Genomic DNA, 21,429 nt, shown 5'->3' with positions numbered 1-21,429 from the left:
CCTAGGGCTGAGGCTAACCCTAACCCTAACACTATCCTACTGCTGATGCTAACCCTAACCCTAACCCTAACACTATCCTAAGGCTGATGCTAACCCTAACTCTAACACTATCGTAGGCCTGGTTCTAACCCTAACCCTAACCCTAACACTATTCTAGGGCTGATGCTAACCCTAACCCTAATAATATCCTAGGGCTGATGCTAACCCTAACCCTAACCATAACACTATCCTAGGGCTGATGCTATCCCTAACCCTAACCCTAACACTATCCTAGGGCTGATGCTAACCCTAACCCTAACCCTAACACTCTCCTAGGGCTGAGGCTAACCCTAACCCTAACACTATCCTAGGGCTGATGCTAACCCTAACCCTAACCCAAACACTATCCTAGGGTTGATGCTAACCCTAACCCTAACACTATCCTAGGGCTGATGCTAACCCTAACCCTAAGCCTAACACTATCCTAGGGCTGATGGTAACCCTAACCCTAACACTATCCTTAGGCTGATGCTAACCCTAACCCTAACCCTTACAATATCCTAGGGCAGATGCTAACCCTAACCCTAACCCTAACACTATCCTTGGGCTGAAGCTAACCCTAACCCTAACACTATCCTGGGCCTGATGCTAACCCTAACCCTAACCCTAACACTATCCTAGGGCTGATGCTAACCCTAACCCTAACACTATCCTTGGGCTGATGCTAAGACTAACCCTAACCCTAACAATATCCTAGGGAAGATGCTAACCCTAACGCTAACCCTAACACTATCCTTGAACTGATGCTAACCCTAACCCTAACCCTAACACTATCCTAGGCCTGATGATAACCCTAAACCTAACCCTAACACTATCCTAGGGTTTATGTTAACCATAACCCTAACACTATCCTAGGGCTGATGCTAACCCTAACCCTAACCCTAACACTATCCTAGGGCGGATGCTAACCTTAACCCTAACCCTAACACTATCCTAGGGCTGATGCTAACCCTAACACTAACACTATCCTAGGGCTGATGCTAATCCTAACCCTAACCCTAACATTATCCTAGGGCTGATGCTAACTCTAACCCTAACTCTAACATTATCTTAGGGCTGAGGCTAACCCTACCCCTAACACTATCCTACGGCTGATGCTAACCCTAACCCTAACCCTAACACTATCCTAGGGCTGATGCTAACCCTAACCCTAACACTATCCTAGGGCTGATGCTAACCCTAACCCTAACCCTCACACTATCCTAGGACTGATGCTAACCCTAACCCTAACACTATCCTAGGGCTAATGCTAACCCTAACCCTAACCCTAACAGTATCCTAATGCGGATGCTAACCCTAACCCTAACCCTAAGACTATCCTAGGGCTGATGCTAACCCTAACACTAACACTATCCTAGGGCTGATGCTAACCCTAACCCTAACCCTAACACTATCCTAGGGCTGATGCTAACCCTAATCCTAACTCTAACACTATCTTATGGCTGAGGCTAACCCTAACCCTAACACTATCCTACGGCTGATGCTAACCCTAACCCTAACCCTAAGACTATCCTAGGGCTGATGCTAACCCTAACCCTAACACTATCCTAGGCCTGATGCTAACCCTAAGCCTAACCCTAACACTATCGTAGGGCTGATGCTAACCCTAACCCTAACACTATCCTAGGGCTGATGCTAACCTAACACTAACCCTAACACTATCCTAGGGCTGATGCTAACCCTAACCCTAACACTATCCTAGGCCTGATGATAACCCTAACCCTAACCCTAACACCATCCTAGGGCTGATGCTAACCCTAACCCTAACACTATCCTAGGGCTGATGCTAACCCTAACCCTAACCCTAACACTATCCTAGGGCTGATGCTAACCCTAACCCTAACACTATCCTAGGCCTGATGCTAACCCTAACCCTAACCCTAACACTATCCTAGGGCTGATGCTAACCCTAACCCTAACCCTAACACTATCCTAGAGCTGATGCTAACCCTAACCCTAACCTTAACCCTAACCCTAATACTATCCTAGGGCTGATGCTAATCCTAACCCTAACCCTAACACTATCCTAGGGCTGATGCTAACCCTAACCCTAACTCTAACACTATCCTAGGGCTGAGGCTAACCCTAACCCTAACACTATCCTACTGCTGATGCTAACCCTAACCCTAACCCTAACACTATCCTAAGGCTGATGCTAACCCTAACACTAACACTATCCTAGGCCTGGTGCTAACCCTAACCCTAACCCTAACACTATTCTAGGGCTGATGTTAACCCTAACCCTAATAATATCCTAGGGCTGATGCTAACCCTAACCCTAACCCTAACACTATCCTAGGGCTGATGCTATCCCTAACCCTAACCCTAACACTATCCTAGGGCTGATGCTAACCCTAACCCTAAACCTAATACTATCCTAGGGCTGATGCTAACCCTAAACCTAACCCTAACACTATCCTAGGGCTGATGCTAACCCTAACCCTAACCCTAACACTATCCTAGGGCTGATGCTAACCCAAACCCTAACACTATCCTAGGCCTGATGAGAACCCTAACCCTAACCCTAACACTGTCCTAGGGCTGATGCTAAACCTAACCCTAACACTATCCTAGGGCTGATGCTAACCCTAACCCTAACCCTAACACTATCCTAAGTCTGATGCTAACCCTAGCCCTCACACTATCCTAGGCCTGATGATAACCCTAACCCTAACCTTAACACTATCCTAGGGCTGATGCTAACCCTAACCCTAACCCTAACACTATCCTAGAGCTGATGCTAACCCTAACCCTAACACTATCCTAGGCCTGATGATAACCCTAACCCTAACCCTGACACTATCCTAGGGCTGATGCTAACCCTAACGCTAACACTATCCTAGGGCTGATGCTAACCCTAACCCTAACCCTAACACTATCCTAGGCCTGATGCTAACCCTATCCCTAACCCTAACACTCTCCTAGGGCTGAGGGTAACCCTAACCCTAACACTATCCTAGGGCTAATGCTAACCCTAACCCTAACCCAAACACTATCCTAGGGTTGATGCTAACCCTAACCCTAAAACTATCCTAGGGCTGATGCTAACCCTAAACCTAACCCTAACACTATCCTTGGGCTGATGCTAACCCTAACCCTAACACTATCCTGGGCCTGATGCTAACCCTAACCCTAACCCTAACACTATCCTAGGGGTGATGCTAACCCTAATCCTAACACTATCCTTGGGCTGATGCTAACCCTAACCCTAACCCTAACACTATCCTAGGGCAGATGCTAACCCTAACGCTAACCCTAACACTATCCTTGAACTGATGCTAACCCTAACCCTAACCCTAACACTATCCTAGGCCTGATGATAACCCTAACCCTAACCCTAACACTATCCTAGGATTTATGTTAACCCTAACCCTAACACTATCCTAGGGCTGATGCTAACCCTAACCCTAACCCTAACACTATCCTAGGGCGGATGCTAACCCTAACCCTAACCCTAACACTATCCTAAGGCTGATGCTAACCCTAACACTAACACTATCCTAGGGCTGATGCTAACCCTAACCCTAACCCTAACATTATCCTAGGGCCGATGCTAACCCTAACCCTAACGCTAACACTATCCTAGGGCTGATGCTAACCCTAACACTAACACTATCCTAGGCCTGATGCTAACCCTAACCCTAACCCTAACACTATACTAGGGCTAATGCTAACCCTAACCCTAACACTATCCTAGGGCTGATGCTAACCCTAACACTAACACTATCCTAGGGCTGATGCTAACCCTAACTCTAACCCTAACACTCTCCAAGGGCTGATGCTAACCCTAACCCTAACCCTAACACTATCCTAGGGCTGATGCTAACCCTAACCATAACTCTAACACTATCTTAGGGCTGAGGCTAACCCTAACCCTAACACTATCCTACGGCTGATGCTAATCCTAACCCTAACCCTAACACTCTCCTAGGGCTGATGCTAACCCTAACCCTAACACTATCCTAGGCCTGATGCTAACCCTAACCCTAACCCTAACACTATCCTAGGGCTGATGCTAACCCTAACCCTAACAATATCCTAGGGCTGATGCTAACCCTAACCCTAACCCTAACACTATCCTAGGGCTGATGCTAACCCTAACCCTAACAATATCCTAGGCCTGATGATAACCCTAACCCTAACCCTAACACTATCCAAGGGCTGATGCTAACCCTAACCCTAACACTATCCTAGGGCTGATGCTAACCCTAACCCTAACCCTAACACTATCCTAAGTCTGATGCTAACCCTAGACCTCACACTATACTAGGCCTGATGATAACCATAACCCTAACCTTAACACTATACTAGGGCTGATGCTAACCCTAACCCTAACCCTAACACTATCCTAGAGCTGATGCTAACCCTAACCCTAACACTATCCTAGGCCTGATGATAACCCTAACACTAACCCTGACACTATCCTAGGGCTGATGCTAACCCTAACCCTAACCCTCACACTATCCTAGGACTGATGCTAACCCTAACCCTAACACTATCCTAGGGCTGATGCTAACCCTAACCCTAACTCTAACACTATCTTAGGGCTGAGGCTAACCCTAACCCTAACACTATCCTACGGCTGATGCTAACCCTAACCCTAACGCTAACACTATCCTAGGGCTGAGGCTAACCCTAACCCTAACACTATCCTACGGCTGATGCTAACCCTAACCCTATCCCTAAGACTATCCTAGGGCTGATGCTAACCCTAACCCTAACACTATCCTAGGCCTGATTATAACCCTAACCCTAACCCTAACACCATCCTAGGGCTGATGCTAACCCTATCCCTAACACTATCCTAGGGCTGATGCTAACCCTAACCCTAACCCTAACACTATCCTAGGGCTGATGCTAACCCTAACCCTAACACTATCCTAGGCCTGATGCTAACCCTAACCCTAACCCTAACACTATCCGAGGGCTGATGCTAACCCTAACCCTAACCCTAACACTATCCTAGAGCTGATGCTAACCCTAACCCTAACCCTAACCCTAACCCTAATACTATCCTAGGGCTGATGCTAACCCTAACCCTAACTCTAACACTATCTTAGGACTGAGGCTAACCCTAACCCTAACACTATCCTACGGCTGATGCTAACCCTAACCCTAACACTAACACTATCCTAGGGCTGATGCTAACCCTAACCCTAACACTATCCTAGGGCTGATGCTAACCCTAACCCTAACTCTAACACTATCTTAGGGCTGAGGCTAACCCTAATCCTAACACTATCCTACGGCTGATGCTAACCCTAACCCTATCCCTAAGACTATCCTAGGGCTGATGCTAACCCTAACCCTAACACTATCCTAGGCCTGATGATAACCCTAATCCTAACCCTAACACCATCCTAGGGCTGATGCTAACCCTAACCGTAACACTATCCTAGGGCTGATGCTAACCCTAACCCTAACCCTAACACTATCCTAGGGCTGATGCAAACCCTAACCCTAACACTATCCTAGGCCTGATGCTAACCCAAACCCTAACCCTAAAACTATCCTAGGGCTGATGCTAACCCTAACCCTAACCCTAACACTATCCTAGAGCTGATGCTAACCCTAACCCTAACCCTAATACTATCCTAAGGCTGATGCTAACCCTAACCCTAACCCTAACACTATCCTAGGGCTGATGCTAACCCTAACCCTAACTCTAACAGTATCCTAGGGCTGAGGCTAACCCTAACCCTAACACTATCCTACTGCTGATGCTAACCCTAACCCTAACCCTAAGACTATCCTAAGGCTGATGCTAACCCTAACACTAACACTATCCTAGGCCTGGTGCTAACCCTAACCCTAACCCTAACACTATTCTAGGGCTGATGCTAACCCTAACCCTAATAATATCCTAGGGCTGATGCTAACCCTAACCCTAACCCTAACACTATCCTAGGGCTGATGCTATCCCTAACCCTAACCCTAACACTATCCTAGGGCTTATGCTAACCCTAACCCTAAACCTAATACTATCCTAGGGCTGATGCTAACCCTAACCCTAACCCTAACACTATCCTAGGGCTGATGCTAACCCTAACCCTAACCCTAACACTATCCTAGGGCTGATGCTAACCCTAACCCTAACACTATCCTAGGCCTGATGATAACCCTAACCCTAACCCTAACACTATCCTAGGGCTGATGCTAAACCTAACCCTAACACTATCCTAGGGCTGATGCTAACCCTAACCCTAACCCGAACACTGTCCTTGGACTGATGCTAACCCTAACCCTAACACTATCCTGGGCCTGATGCTAACCCTAACCCTAAACCTAACACTATCCTTGGGCTGATGCTAACCCTAACCCTAACCCTAACACTATCCTACGGCTAATGCTAACCCTAACCCTAACCCTAACACTATCCTAGGGCTGATGCTAACCCTAACCCTAACACTATCCTAGGGCTCATGCTAACCCTAACTCTAACCCTGACACTATCCTAGGACTGATGCTAACCCTAACCCTAACACTATCCTAGGGCTGATGCTAACCCTAACCCTAACTCTAACACTATCTTAGGGCTGAGGCTAACCCTAACCCTAACACTATCCTAGGGCTGATGCTAACCCTAACCCTAACCCTAACACTATCCTAGGGCTGATGCTAACACTAACCCTAACACTATCCTAGGGCTGATGATAACCCTAACCCTAACTCTAACACTATCTTAGGGCTGAGGCTAACCCTAATCCTAACACTATCCTACGGCTGATGCTAACCCTAACCCTAACCCTAAGACTATCCTAGGGCTGATGCTAACCCTAACCCTAACACTATCCTAGGCCTGATGCTAACCCTAAGCCTAACCCTAACACTATCGTAGGGCTGATGCTAACCCTAACCCTAACACTATCCTAGGGCTGATGCTAACCTAACACTAACCCTAACACTATCCTAGGGCTGATGCTAACCCTAACCCTAACACTATCCTAGGCCTGATGATAACCCTAACCCTAACCCTAACACCATCCTAGGGCTGATGCTAACCCTAACCCTAACACTATCCTAGGGCTGATGCTAACCCTAACCCTAACCCTAACACTATCCTAGGACTGATGCTAACCCTAACCCTAACACTATCCTAGGCCTGATGCTAACCCTAACCCTAACCCTAACTCTAACACTATCCTAGGGCTGAGGCTAACCCTAACCCTAACACTATCCTACTGCTGATGCTAACCCTAACCCTAACCCTAACACTATCCTAAGGCTGATGCTAACCCTAACTCTAACACTATCCTAGGCCTGGTTCTAACCCTAACCCTAACCCTAACACTATTCTAGGGCTGATGCTAACCCTAACCCTAATAATATCCTAGGGCTGATGCTAACCCTAACCCTAACCATAACACTATCCTAGGGCTGATGCTATCCCTAACCCTAACCCTAACACTATCCTAGGGCTGATGCTAACCCTAACCCTAACCCTAACACTCTCCTAGGGCTGAGGCTAACCCTAACCCTAACACTATCCTAGGGCTGATGCTAACCCTAACCCTAACCCAAACACTATCCTAGGGTTGATGCTAACCCTAACCCTAACACTATCCTAGGGCTGATGCTAACCCTAACCCTAAGCCTAACACTATCCTAGGGCTGATGGTAACCCTAACCCTAACACTATCCTTAGGCTGATGCTAACCCTAACCCTAACCCTTACAATATCCTAGGGCAGATGCTAACCCTAACCCTAACCCTAACACTATCCTTGGGCTGAAGCTAACCCTAACCCTAACACTATCCTGGGCCTGATGCTAACCCTAACCCTAACCCTAACACTATCCTAGGGCTGATGCTAACCCTAACCCTAACACTATCCTTGGGCTGATGCTAAGACTAACCCTAACCCTAACAATATCCTAGGGAAGATGCTAACCCTAACGCTAACCCTAACACTATCCTTGAACTGATGCTAACCCTAACCCTAACCCTAACACTATCCTAGGCCTGATGATAACCCTAAACCTAACCCTAACACTATCCTAGGGTTTATGTTAACCATAACCCTAACACTATCCTAGGGCTGATGCTAACCCTAACCCTAACCCTAACACTATCCTAGGGCGGATGCTAACCTTAACCCTAACCCTAACACTATCCTAGGGCTGATGCTAACCCTAACACTAACACTATCCTAGGGCTGATGCTAATCCTAACCCTAACCCTAACATTATCCTAGGGCTGATGCTAACTCTAACCCTAACTCTAACATTATCTTAGGGCTGAGGCTAACCCTACCCCTAACACTATCCTACGGCTGATGCTAACCCTAACCCTAACCCTAACACTATCCTAGGGCTGATGCTAACCCTAACCCTAACACTATCCTAGGGCTGATGCTAACCCTAACCCTAACCCTCACACTATCCTAGGACTGATGCTAACCCTAACCCTAACACTATCCTAGGGCTGATGCTAACCCTAACCCTAACCCTAACAGTATCCTAATGCGGATGCTAACCCTAACCCTAACCCTAAGACTATCCTAGGGCTGATGCTAACCCTAACACTAACACTATCCTAGGGCTGATGCTAACCCTAACCCTAACCCTAACACTATCCTAGGGCTGATGCTAACCCTAATCCTAACTCTAACACTATCTTATGGCTGAGGCTAACCCTAACCCTAACACTATCCTACGGCTGATGCTAACCCTAACCCTAACCCTAAGACTATCCTAGGGCTGATGCTAACCCTAACCCTAACACTATCCTAGGCCTGATGCTAACCCTAAGCCTAACCCTAACACTATCGTAGGGCTGATGCTAACCCTAACCCTAACACTATCCTAGGGCTGATGCTAACCTAACACTAACCCTAACACTATCCTAGGGCTGATGCTAACCCTAACCCTAACACTATCCTAGGCCTGATGATAACCCTAACCCTAACCCTAACACCATCCTAGGGCTGATGCTAACCCTAACCCTAACACTATCCTAGGGCTGATGCTAACCCTAACCCTAACCCTAACACTATCCTAGGGCTGATGCTAACCCTAACCCTAACACTATCCTAGGCCTGATGCTAACCCTAACCCTAACCCTAACACTATCCTAGGGCTGATGCTAACCCTAACCCTAACCCTAACACTATCCTAGAGCTGATGCTAACCCTAACCCTAACCTTAACCCTAACCCTAATACTATCCTAGGGCTGATGCTAATCCTAACCCTAACCCTAACACTATCCTAGGGCTGATGCTAACCCTAACCCTAACTCTAACACTATCCTAGGGCTGAGGCTAACCCTAACCCTAACACTATCCTACTGCTGATGCTAACCCTAACCCTAACCCTAACACTATCCTAAGGCTGATGCTAACCCTAACACTAACACTATCCTAGGCCTGGTGCTAACCCTAACCCTAACCCTAACACTATTCTAGGGCTGATGTTAACCCTAACCCTAATAATATCCTAGGGCTGATGCTAACCCTAACCCTAACCCTAACACTATCCTAGGGCTGATGCTATCCCTAACCCTAACCCTAACACTATCCTAGGGCTGATGCTAACCCTAACCCTAAACCTAATACTATCCTAGGGCTGATGCTAACCCTAAACCTAACCCTAACACTATCCTAGGGCTGATGCTAACCCTAACCCTAACCCTAACACTATCCTAGGGCTGATGCTAACCCAAACCCTAACACTATCCTAGGCCTGATGAGAACCCTAACCCTAACCCTAACACTGTCCTAGGGCTGATGCTAAACCTAACCCTAACACTATCCTAGGGCTGATGCTAACCCTAACCCTAACCCTAACACTATCCTAAGTCTGATGCTAACCCTAGCCCTCACACTATCCTAGGCCTGATGATAACCCTAACCCTAACCTTAACACTATCCTAGGGCTGATGCTAACCCTAACCCTAACCCTAACACTATCCTAGAGCTGATGCTAACCCTAACCCTAACACTATCCTAGGCCTGATGATAACCCTAACCCTAACCCTGACACTATCCTAGGGCTGATGCTAACCCTAACGCTAACACTATCCTAGGGCTGATGCTAACCCTAACCCTAACCCTAACACTATCCTAGGCCTGATGCTAACCCTATCCCTAACCCTAACACTCTCCTAGGGCTGAGGGTAACCCTAACCCTAACACTATCCTAGGGCTAATGCTAACCCTAACCCTAACCCAAACACTATCCTAGGGTTGATGCTAACCCTAACCCTAAAACTATCCTAGGGCTGATGCTAACCCTAACCCTAACCCTAACACTATCCTTGGGCTGATGCTAACCCTAACCCTAACACTATCCTGGGCCTGATGCTAACCCTAACCCTAACCCTAACACTATCCTAGGGGTGATGCTAACCCTAATCCTAACACTATCCTTGGGCTGATGCTAACCCTAACCCTAACCCTAACACTATCCTAGGGCAGATGCTAACCCTAACGCTAACCCTAACACTATCCTTGAACTGATGCTAACCCTAACCCTAACCCTAACACTATCCTAGGCCTGATGATAACCCTAACCCTAACCCTAACACTATCCTAGGATTTATGTTAACCCTAACCCTAACACTATCCTAGGGCTGATGCTAACCCTAACCCTAACCCTAACACTATCCTAGGGCGGATGCTAACCCTAACCCTAACCCTAACACTATCCTAAGGCTGATGCTAACCCTAACACTAACACTATCCTAGGGCTGATGCTAACCCTAACCCTAACCCTAACATTATCCTAGGGCCGATGCTAACCCTAACCCTAACGCTAACACTATCCTAGGGCTGATGCTAACCCTAACACTAACACTATCCTAGGCCTGATGCTAACCCTAACCCTAACCCTAACACTATACTAGGGCTAATGCTAACCCTAACCCTAACACTATCCTAGGGCTGATGCTAACCCTAACACTAACACTATCCTAGGGCTGATGCTAACCCTAACTCTAACCCTAACACTCTCCAAGGGCTGATGCTAACCCTAACCCTAACCCTAACACTATCCTAGGGCTGATGCTAACCCTAACCATAACTCTAACACTATCTTAGGGCTGAGGCTAACCCTAACCCTAACACTATCCTACGGCTGATGCTAATCCTAACCCTAACCCTAACACTCTCCTAGGGCTGATGCTAACCCTAACCCTAACACTATCCTAGGCCTGATGCTAACCCTAACCCTAACCCTAACACTATCCTAGGGCTGATGCTAACCCTAACCCTAACAATATCCTAGGGCTGATGCTAACCCTAACCCTAACCCTAACACTATCCTAGGGCTGATGCTAACCCTAACCCTAACAATATCCTAGGCCTGATGATAACCCTAACCCTAACCCTAACACTATCCAAGGGCTGATGCTAACCCTAACCCTAACACTATCCTAGGGCTGATGCTAACCCTAACCCTAACCCTAACACTATCCTAAGTCTGATGCTAACCCTAGACCTCACACTATACTAGGCCTGATGATAACCATAACCCTAACCTTAACACTATACTAGGGCTGATGCTAACCCTAACCCTAACCCTAACACTATCCTAGAGCTGATGCTAACCCTAACCCTAACACTATCCTAGGCCTGATGATAACCCTAACACTAACCCTGACACTATCCTAGGGCTGATGCTAACCCTAACCCTAACCCTCACACTATCCTAGGACTGATGCTAACCCTAACCCTAACACTATCCTAGGGCTGATGCTAACCCTAACCCTAACTCTAACACTATCTTAGGGCTGAGGCTAACCCTAACCCTAACACTATCCTACGGCTGATGCTAACCCTAACCCTAACGCTAACACTATCCTAGGGCTGAGGCTAACCCTAACCCTAACACTATCCTACGGCTGATGCTAACCCTAACCCTATCCCTAAGACTATCCTAGGGCTGATGCTAACCCTAACCCTAACACTATCCTAGGCCTGATTATAACCCTAACCCTAACCCTAACACCATCCTAGGGCTGATGCTAACCCTATCCCTAACACTATCCTAGGGCTGATGCTAACCCTAACCCTAACCCTAACACTATCCTAGGGCTGATGCTAACCCTAACCCTAACACTATCCTAGGCCTGATGCTAACCCTAACCCTAACCCTAACACTATCCGAGGGCTGATGCTAACCCTAACCCTAACCCTAACACTATCCTAGAGCTGATGCTAACCCTAACCCTAACCCTAACCCTAACCCTAATACTATCCTAGGGCTGATGCTAACCCTAACCCTAACTCTAACACTATCTTAGGACTGAGGCTAACCCTAACCCTAACACTATCCTACGGCTGATGCTAACCCTAACCCTAACACTAACACTATCCTAGGGCTGATGCTAACCCTAACCCTAACACTATCCTAGGGCTGATGCTAACCCTAACCCTAACTCTAACACTATCTTAGGGCTGAGGCTAACCCTAATCCTAACACTATCCTACGGCTGATGCTAACCCTAACCCTATCCCTAAGACTATCCTAGGGCTGATGCTAACCCTAACCCTAACACTATCCTAGGCCTGATGATAACCCTAATCCTAACCCTAACACCATCCTAGGGCTGATGCTAACCCTAACCGTAACACTATCCTAGGGCTGATGCTAACCCTAACCCTAACCCTAACACTATCCTAGGGCTGATGCAAACCCTAACCCTAACACTATCCTAGGCCTGATGCTAACCCAAACCCTAACCCTAAAACTATCCTAGGGCTGATGCTAACCCTAACCCTAACCCTAACACTATCCTAGAGCTGATGCTAACCCTAACCCTAACCCTAATACTATCCTAAGGCTGATGCTAACCCTAACCCTAACCCTAACACTATCCTAGGGCTGATGCTAACCCTAACCCTAACTCTAACAGTATCCTAGGGCTGAGGCTAACCCTAACCCTAACACTATCCTACTGCTGATGCTAACCCTAACCCTAACCCTAAGACTATCCTAAGGCTGATGCTAACCCTAACACTAACACTATCCTAGGCCTGGTGCTAACCCTAACCCTAACCCTAACACTATTCTAGGGCTGATGCTAACCCTAACCCTAATAATATCCTAGGGCTGATGCTAACCCTAACCCTAACCCTAACACTATCCTAGGGCTGATGCTATCCCTAACCCTAACCCTAACACTATCCTAGGGCTTATGCTAACCCTAACCCTAAACCTAATACTATCCTAGGGCTGATGCTAACCCTAACCCTAACCCTAACACTATCCTAGGGCTGATGCTAACCCTAACCCTAACCCTAACACTATCCTAGGGCTGATGCTAACCCTAACCCTAACACTATCCTAGGCCTGATGATAACCCTAACCCTAACCCTAACACTATCCTAGGGCTGATGCTAAACCTAACCCTAACACTATCCTAGGGCTGATGCTAACCCTAAGCCTAACCCTAACACTATCCTAAGTCTGATGCTAACCCTAGCCCTCACACTATCCTAGGCCTGATGATAACCCTAACCCTAACCTTAACACTATCCTAGGGCTGATGCTAACCCTAACCCTAACCCTAACACTATCCTAGAGCTGATGCTAACCCTAACCCTAACACTATCCTAGGCCTGATGATAACCCTAACCCTAACCCTGACACTATCCTAGGGCTGATGCTAACCCTAACCCTAACACTATCCTAGGGCTGATGCTAACCCTAACCCTAACCCTAACACTATCCTAGGCCTGATGCTAACCCTATCCCTAACCCTAACACTCTCCTAGGGCTGAGGGTAACCCTAACACTAACACTATCCTAGGGCTAATGCTAACCCTAACCCTAACACAAACACTATCCTAGGGTTGATGCTAACCCTAATCCTAACACTATCCTAGGGCTGATGCTAACCCTAACCCTAACCCTAACACTATCCTTGGGCTGATGCTAACCCTAACCCTAACACTATCCTGGGCCTGATGCTAACCCTAACCCTAACCCTAACACTATCCTAGGGCTGATGCTAACCCTAATCCTAACAGTATCCTTGGGCTGATGCTAACCCTACCCTAACCCTAACACTATCCTAGGGCAGATGCTAACCCTAACGCTAACCCTAACAGTATCCTTGAACTGATGCTAACCCTAACCCTAACCCTAACACTATCCTAGGCCTGATGATAACCCTAACCCTAACCCTAACACTATCCTAGGATTTATGTTAACCCTAACCCTAACACTATCCTAGGGCTGATGCTAACCCTAACCCTAACCCTAACACTATCCTAGGGCGGATGCTAACCCTAACCCTAACCCTAAAAATATCCCAAGGCTGATGCTAACCCTAACACTAACACTATCCTAGGGCTGATGCTAACCCTAACCCTAACCCTAACTTTATCCTAGGGCGGATGCTAACCGTAACCCTAACCCTAACACTATACTAGGGCTGATGCTAACCCTAACACTAACACTATCCTAGGACTGATGCTAACCCTAACCCTAACCCTAACACTAGCCTAGGGCTGATGCTAACCCTAACCCTAACACTATCCGAGGGCTGATGCTAACCCTAACACTAACACTATCCTAGGGCTGATGCTAACCCTAACCCTAACCCTAACACTCTCCAAGGGCTGATGCTAACCCTAACCCTAACCTTAACACTATCCTAGGGCTGATGCTAACCCTAACCCTAACTCTAACACTATCTTGGGGCTGAGGCTAACCCTAACCCTAACACTATCCTACGGCTGATGCTAACCCTAACCCTAACCCTAACACTATCCTAGGGCTGATGCTAACCCTAACCCTAACACTATCCTAGGCCTGATGCTAACCCTAACCCTAACCCTAACACTATCGTAGGGCTGATGCTAACCCTAACCCTAACACTATCCTAGGGCTGATGCTAACCCTAACCCTAACCCTAACACTATCCTAGGGCTGATGCTAACCCTAACCCTAACAATATCCTAGGCCTGATGATAACCCTAACCCTAACCCTAACACTATCCTAGGGCTGATGCTAACCCTAACCCTAACACTATCCTAGGGCTGATGCTAACCCTAACCCTAACCCTAACACTATCCTAAGTCTCATGCTAACCCTAGACCTCACACTATACTAGGCCTGATGATAACCATATCCCTAACCTTAACACTATCCTAGGGCTGATGCTAACCCTAACCCTAACCCTAACACTATCCTAGAGCTGATGCTAACCCTAACCCTAACACTATCCTAGGCCTGATGATAACCCTAACACTAACCCTGACACTATCCTAGGGCTGATGCTAACCCTAACCCTAACACTATCCTAGGGCTGATGCTAACCCTAACCCTAACCCTACCACTATCCTAGGCCTGATGCTAACCCTATCCCTAACCCTAACACTCTCCTAGGGCTGAGGCTAACCCTAACCCTAACACTATCCTAGGGCTGATGCTAACCCTAACCCTAACCCAAACACTATCCTAGGGTTGATGCTAACCCTAACCCTAACACTATCCTAGGGCTGATGCTGACCTAACCCTAACCCTAACACTATCCTAGGGCTGATGCTAACCCTAACCCTAACACTATCCTAGGCCTGATGATAACCCTAACCCTAACCCTAACACCATCCTAGGGCTGATGCTAACCCTAACCGTAACTCTAACACTATCTTAGGGCTGAGGCTAACCCTAACCCTAACACTATCCTACGGCTGATGCTAATCCTAACCCTAACCCTAACACTATCCTAGGGCTGATGCTAACCCTAACCCTAACACTATCCTAGGCCTGATGCTAACCCTAACCCTAACCCTAACACTATCCTAGGCCTGGTGCTAACCCTAACCCTAACCCTAACACTATTCTAGGGTTGATGCTAACCCTATCCCTAATAATATCCTAGGGCTGATGCTAACCCTAACCCTAACACTAACACTATCCTAGGGCTGATGCTATCCCTAACCCTAACCCTAACACTATCCTAGGGCTGATGCTAACCCTAACCCTAAACCTAATACTATCCTAGGGCTGATGCTAACCCTAACCCTAACCCTAACACTATCCTAGGGCTGATGCTAACCCTAACCCTAACCCTAACACTATCCTAGGGCTGATGCTAACCCTAACCATAACTCTAACACTATCTTAGGGCTGAGGCTAACCCTAACCCTAACACTATCCTACGGCTGATGCTAATCCTAACCCTAACCCTAACACTATCCTAGGGCTGATGCTAACCCTAACCCTAACACTATCCTAGGCCTGATGCTAACCCTAACCCTAACCCTAACACTATCCTAGGGCTGATGCTAACCCTAACCCTAACACTATCCTAGGGCTGATGCTAACCCTAACCCTAACCCTAACACTATCCTAGGGCTGATGCTAACCCTAACCCTAACAATATCCTAGGCCTGATGATAACCCTAACCCTAACCCTAACACTATCCTAGGGCTGATGCTAACGCTAACCCTAACACTATCCTAGGGCTGATGCTAACCCTAACCCTAACCCTAACACTATCCTAAGTCTGATGCTAACCCTAGACCTCACACTATACTAGGCCTGATGATAACCATAACCCTAACCTTAACACTATCCTAGGGCTGATGCTAACCCTAACCCTAACCCTAACACTATCCTAGAGCTGATGCTAACCCTAACCCTAACACTATCCTACTCCTGATGATAACCCTAACACTAACCCTGACACTATCCTAGGGCTGATGCTAACCCTAACCCTAACCCTCACACTATCCTAGGACTGATGCTAACCCTAACCCTAACACTATCCTAGGGCTGATGCTAACCCTAACCCTAACTCTAACACTATCTTAGGGCTGAGGCTAACCCTAACCCTAACACTATCCTACGGCTGATGCTAACCCTAACCCTAACACTAACACTATCCTAGGGCTGATGCTAACCTTAATCCTAACACTATCCTAGGGCTGATGCTAACCCTAACCCTAACTCTAACACTATCTTAGAACTGAGGCTAACCCTAATCCTAACACTATCCTACGGCTGATGCTAACCCTAACCCTATCCCTAAGACTATCCTAGGGCTGATGCTAACCCTAACCCTAACACTATCCTAGGCCTGATGCTAACCCTAAGCCTAACCCTAACACTATCGTAGGGCTGATGCTAACCCTAACCCTAACACTATCCTAGGGCTGATGCTAACCTAACCCTAACCCTAACACTATCCTAGGGCTGATGCTAACCCTAACCCTAACACTATCCTAGGCCTGATTATAAACCTAACCCTAACCCTAACACCATCCTAGGGCGGATGCTAACCCTATCCCTAACACTATCCTAGGGCTGATGCTAACCCTAACCCTAACCCTAACACTATCCTAGGGCTGATGCTAACCCTAACCCTAACACTATCCTAGGCCTGATGCTAACCCTAACCCTAACCCTAACACTATCCTAGGGCTGATGCTAACCCTAACCCTAACCCTAACACTATCCTAGAGCTGATGCTAACCCTAACCCTAACCCTAACCCTAACCCTAATACTATCCTAGGGCTGATTCTAACCCTAACCCTAACCCTAACACTATCCTAGAGCTGATGCTAACCCTAACCCTAACCCTAATACTATCCTAAGGCTGATGCTAACCCTAACCCTAACCCTAACACTATCCTAGGGCTGATGCTAACCCTAACCCTAACTCTAACAGTATCCTAGGGCTGAGGCTAACCCTAACCCTAACACTATCCTACTGCTGATGCTAACCCTAACCCTAACCCTAAGACTATCCTAAGGCTGATGCTAACCCTAACACTAACACTATCCTAGGCCTGGTGCTAACCCTAACCCTAACCCTAACACTATTCTAGGGCTGATGCTAACCCTAACCCTAATAATATCCTAGGGCTGATGCTAACCCTAACCCTAACCCTAACACTATCCTAGGGCTGATGCTATCCCTAACCCTAACCCTAACACTATCCTAGGGCTTATGCTAACCCTAACCCTAAACCTAATAATATCCTAGGGCTGATGCTAACCCTAACCCTAACCCTAACACTATCCTAGGGCTGATGCTAACCCTAACCCTAACCCTAACACTATCCTAGGGCTGATGCTAACCCTAACCCTAACACTATCCTAGGCCTGATGATAACCCTAACCCTAACCCTAACACTATCCTAGGGCTGATGCTAAACCTAACCCTAACACTATCCTAGGGCTGATGCTAACCCTAAGCCTAACCCTAACACTACCCTAAGTCTGATGCTAACCCTAGCCCTCACACTATCCTAGGCCTGATGATAACCCTAACCCTAACCTTAACACTATCCTAGGGCTGATGCTAACCCTAACCCTAACCCTAACACTATCCTAGAGCTGATGCTAACCCTAACCCTAACACTATCCTAGGCCTGATGATAACCCTAACCCTAACCCTGACACTATCCTAGGGCTGATGCTAACCCTAACCCTAACACTATCCTAGGCCTGATGCTAACCCTATCCCTAACCCTAACACTCTCCTAGGGCTGAGGGTAACCCTAACACTAACACTATCCTAGGGCTAATGCTAACCCTAACCCTAACCCAAACACTATCCTAGGGTTGATGCTAACCCTAATCCTAACACTATCCTAGGGCTGATGCTAACCCTAACCCTAACCCTAACACTATCCTTGGGCTGATGCTAACCCTAACCCTAACACTATCCTGGGCCTGATGCTAACCCTAACCCTAACCCTAACACTATCCTAGGGCTGATGCTAACCCTAATCCTAACAGTATCCTTGGGCTGATGCTAACCCTACCCTAACCCTAACACTATCCTAGGGCAGATGCTAACCCTAACGCTAACCCTAACACTATCCTTGAACTGATGCTAACCCTAACCCTAACCCTAACACTATCCTAGGCCTGATGATAACCCTAACCCTAACCCTAACACTATCCTAGGATTTATGTTAACCGTAACCCTAACACTATCCTAGGGCTGATGCTAACCCTAACCCTAACCCTAACACTATCCTAGGGCGGATGCTAACCCTAACCCTAACCCTAAAAATATCCCAAGGCTGATGCTAACCCTAACACTAACACTATCCTAGGGCTGATGCTAACCCTAACCCTAACCCTAACTTTATCCTAGGGCGGATGCTAACCGTAACCCTAACCCTAACACTATACTAGGGCTGATGCTAACCCTAACACTAACACTATCCTAGGACTGATGCTAACCCTAACCCTAACCCTAACACTAGCCTAGGGCTGATGCTAACCCTAACCCTAACACTATCCTAGGGCTGATGCTAACCCTAACACTAACACTATCCTAGGGCTGATGCTAACCCTAACCCTAACCCTAACACTCTCCAAGGGCTGATGCTAACCCTAACCCTAACCCTAACACTATCCTAGGGCTGATGCTAACCCTAACCCTAACTCTAACACTATCTTGGGGCTGAGGCTAACCCTAACCCTAACACTATCCTACGGCTGATGCTAACCCTAACCCTAACCCTAACACTATCCTAGGGCTGATGCTAACCCTAACCCTAACACTATCCTAGGCCTGATGCTAACCCTAACCCTAACCCTAACACTATCCTAGGGCTGATGCTAACCCTAACCCTAACACTATCCTAGGGCTGATGCTAACCCTAACCCTAACCCTAACACTATCCTAGGGCTGATGCTAACCCTAACCCTAACAATATCCTAGGCCTGATGATAACCCTAACCCTAACCCTAACACTATCCTAGGGCTGATGCTAACCCTAACCCTAACACTATCCTAGGGCTGATGCTAACCCTAACCCTAACCCTAACACTATCCTAAGTCTCATGCTAACCCTAGACCTCACACTATACTAGGCCTGATGATAACCATATCCCTAACCTTAACACTATCCTAGGGCTGATGCTAACCCTAACCCTAACCCTAACACTATCCTAGAGCTGATGCTAACCCTAACCCTAACACTATCCTAGGCCTGATGATAACCCTAACACAAACCCTGACACTATCCTAGGGCTGATGCTAACCCTAACCCTAACACTATCCTAGGGCTGATGCTAACCCTAACCCTAACCCTACCACTATCCTAGGCCTGATGCTAACCCTATCCCTAACCCTAACACTCTCCTAGGGCTGAGGCTAACCCTAACCCTAACACTATCCTAGGGCTGATGCTAACCCTAACCCTAACCCAAACACTATCCTAGGGTTGATGCTAACCCTAACCCTAACACTATCCTAGGGCTGATGCTGACCTAACCCTAACCCTAACACTATCCTAGGGCTGATGCTAACCCTAACCCTAACACTATCCTAGGCCTGATGATAACCCTAACCCTAACCCTAACACCATCCTAGGGCTGATGCTAACCCTAACCCTAACTCTAACACTATCTTAGGGCTGAGGCTAACCCTAACCCTAACACTATCCTACGGCTGATGCTAATCCTAACCCTAACCCTAACACTATCCTAGGGCTGATGCTAACCCTAACCCTAACACTATCCTAGGCCTGATGCTAACCCTAACCCTAACCCTAACACTATCCTAGGCCTGGTGCTAACCCTAACCCTAACCCTAACACTATTCTAGGGTTGATGCTAACCCTATCCCTAATAATATCCTAGGGCTGATGCTAACCCTAACCCTAACACTAACACTATCCTAGGGCTGATGCTATCCCTAACCCTAACCCTAACACTATCCTAGGGCTGATGCTAACCCTAACCCTAAACCTAATACTATCCTAGGGCTGATGCTAACCCTAACCCTAACCCTAACACTATCCTAGGGCTGATGCTAACCCTAACCCTAACCCTAACACTATCCTAGGGCTGATGCTAACCCTAACCATAACTCTAACACTATCTTAGGGCTGAGGCTAACCCTAACCCTAACACTATCCTACGGCTGATGCTAATCCTAACCCTAACCCTAACACTATCCTAGGGCTGATGCTAACCCTAACCCTAACACTATCCTAGGCCTGATGCTAACCCTAACCCTAACCCTAACACTATCCTAGGGCTGATGCTAACCCTAACCCTAACACTATCCTAGGGCTGATGCTAACCCTAACCCTAACCCTAACACTATCCTAGGGCTGATGCTAACCCTAACCCTAACAATATCCTAGGCCTGATGATAACCCTAACCCTAACCCTAACACTATCCTAGGGCTGATGCTAACGCTAACCCTAACACTATCCTAGGGCTGATGCTAACCCTAACCCTAACCCTAACACTATCCTAAGTCTGATGCTAACCCTAGACCTCACACTATACTAGGCCTGATGATAACCATAACCCTAACCTTAACACTATCCTAGGGCTGATGCTAACCCTAACCCTAACCCTAACACTATCCTAGAGCTGATGCTAACCCTAACCCTAACACTATCCTACTCCTGATGATAACCCTAACACTAACCCTGACACTATCCTAGGGCTGATGCTAA

The sequence above is a fragment of the Lemur catta genome, chromosome 10 (assembly GCF_020740605.2).
Source record: "Lemur catta isolate mLemCat1 chromosome 10, mLemCat1.pri, whole genome shotgun sequence".
NCBI classification, from domain to species: Eukaryota; Metazoa; Chordata; class Mammalia; order Primates; family Lemuridae; genus Lemur; species Lemur catta.
Note: the sequence above shows the minus strand (reverse complement) of the source record.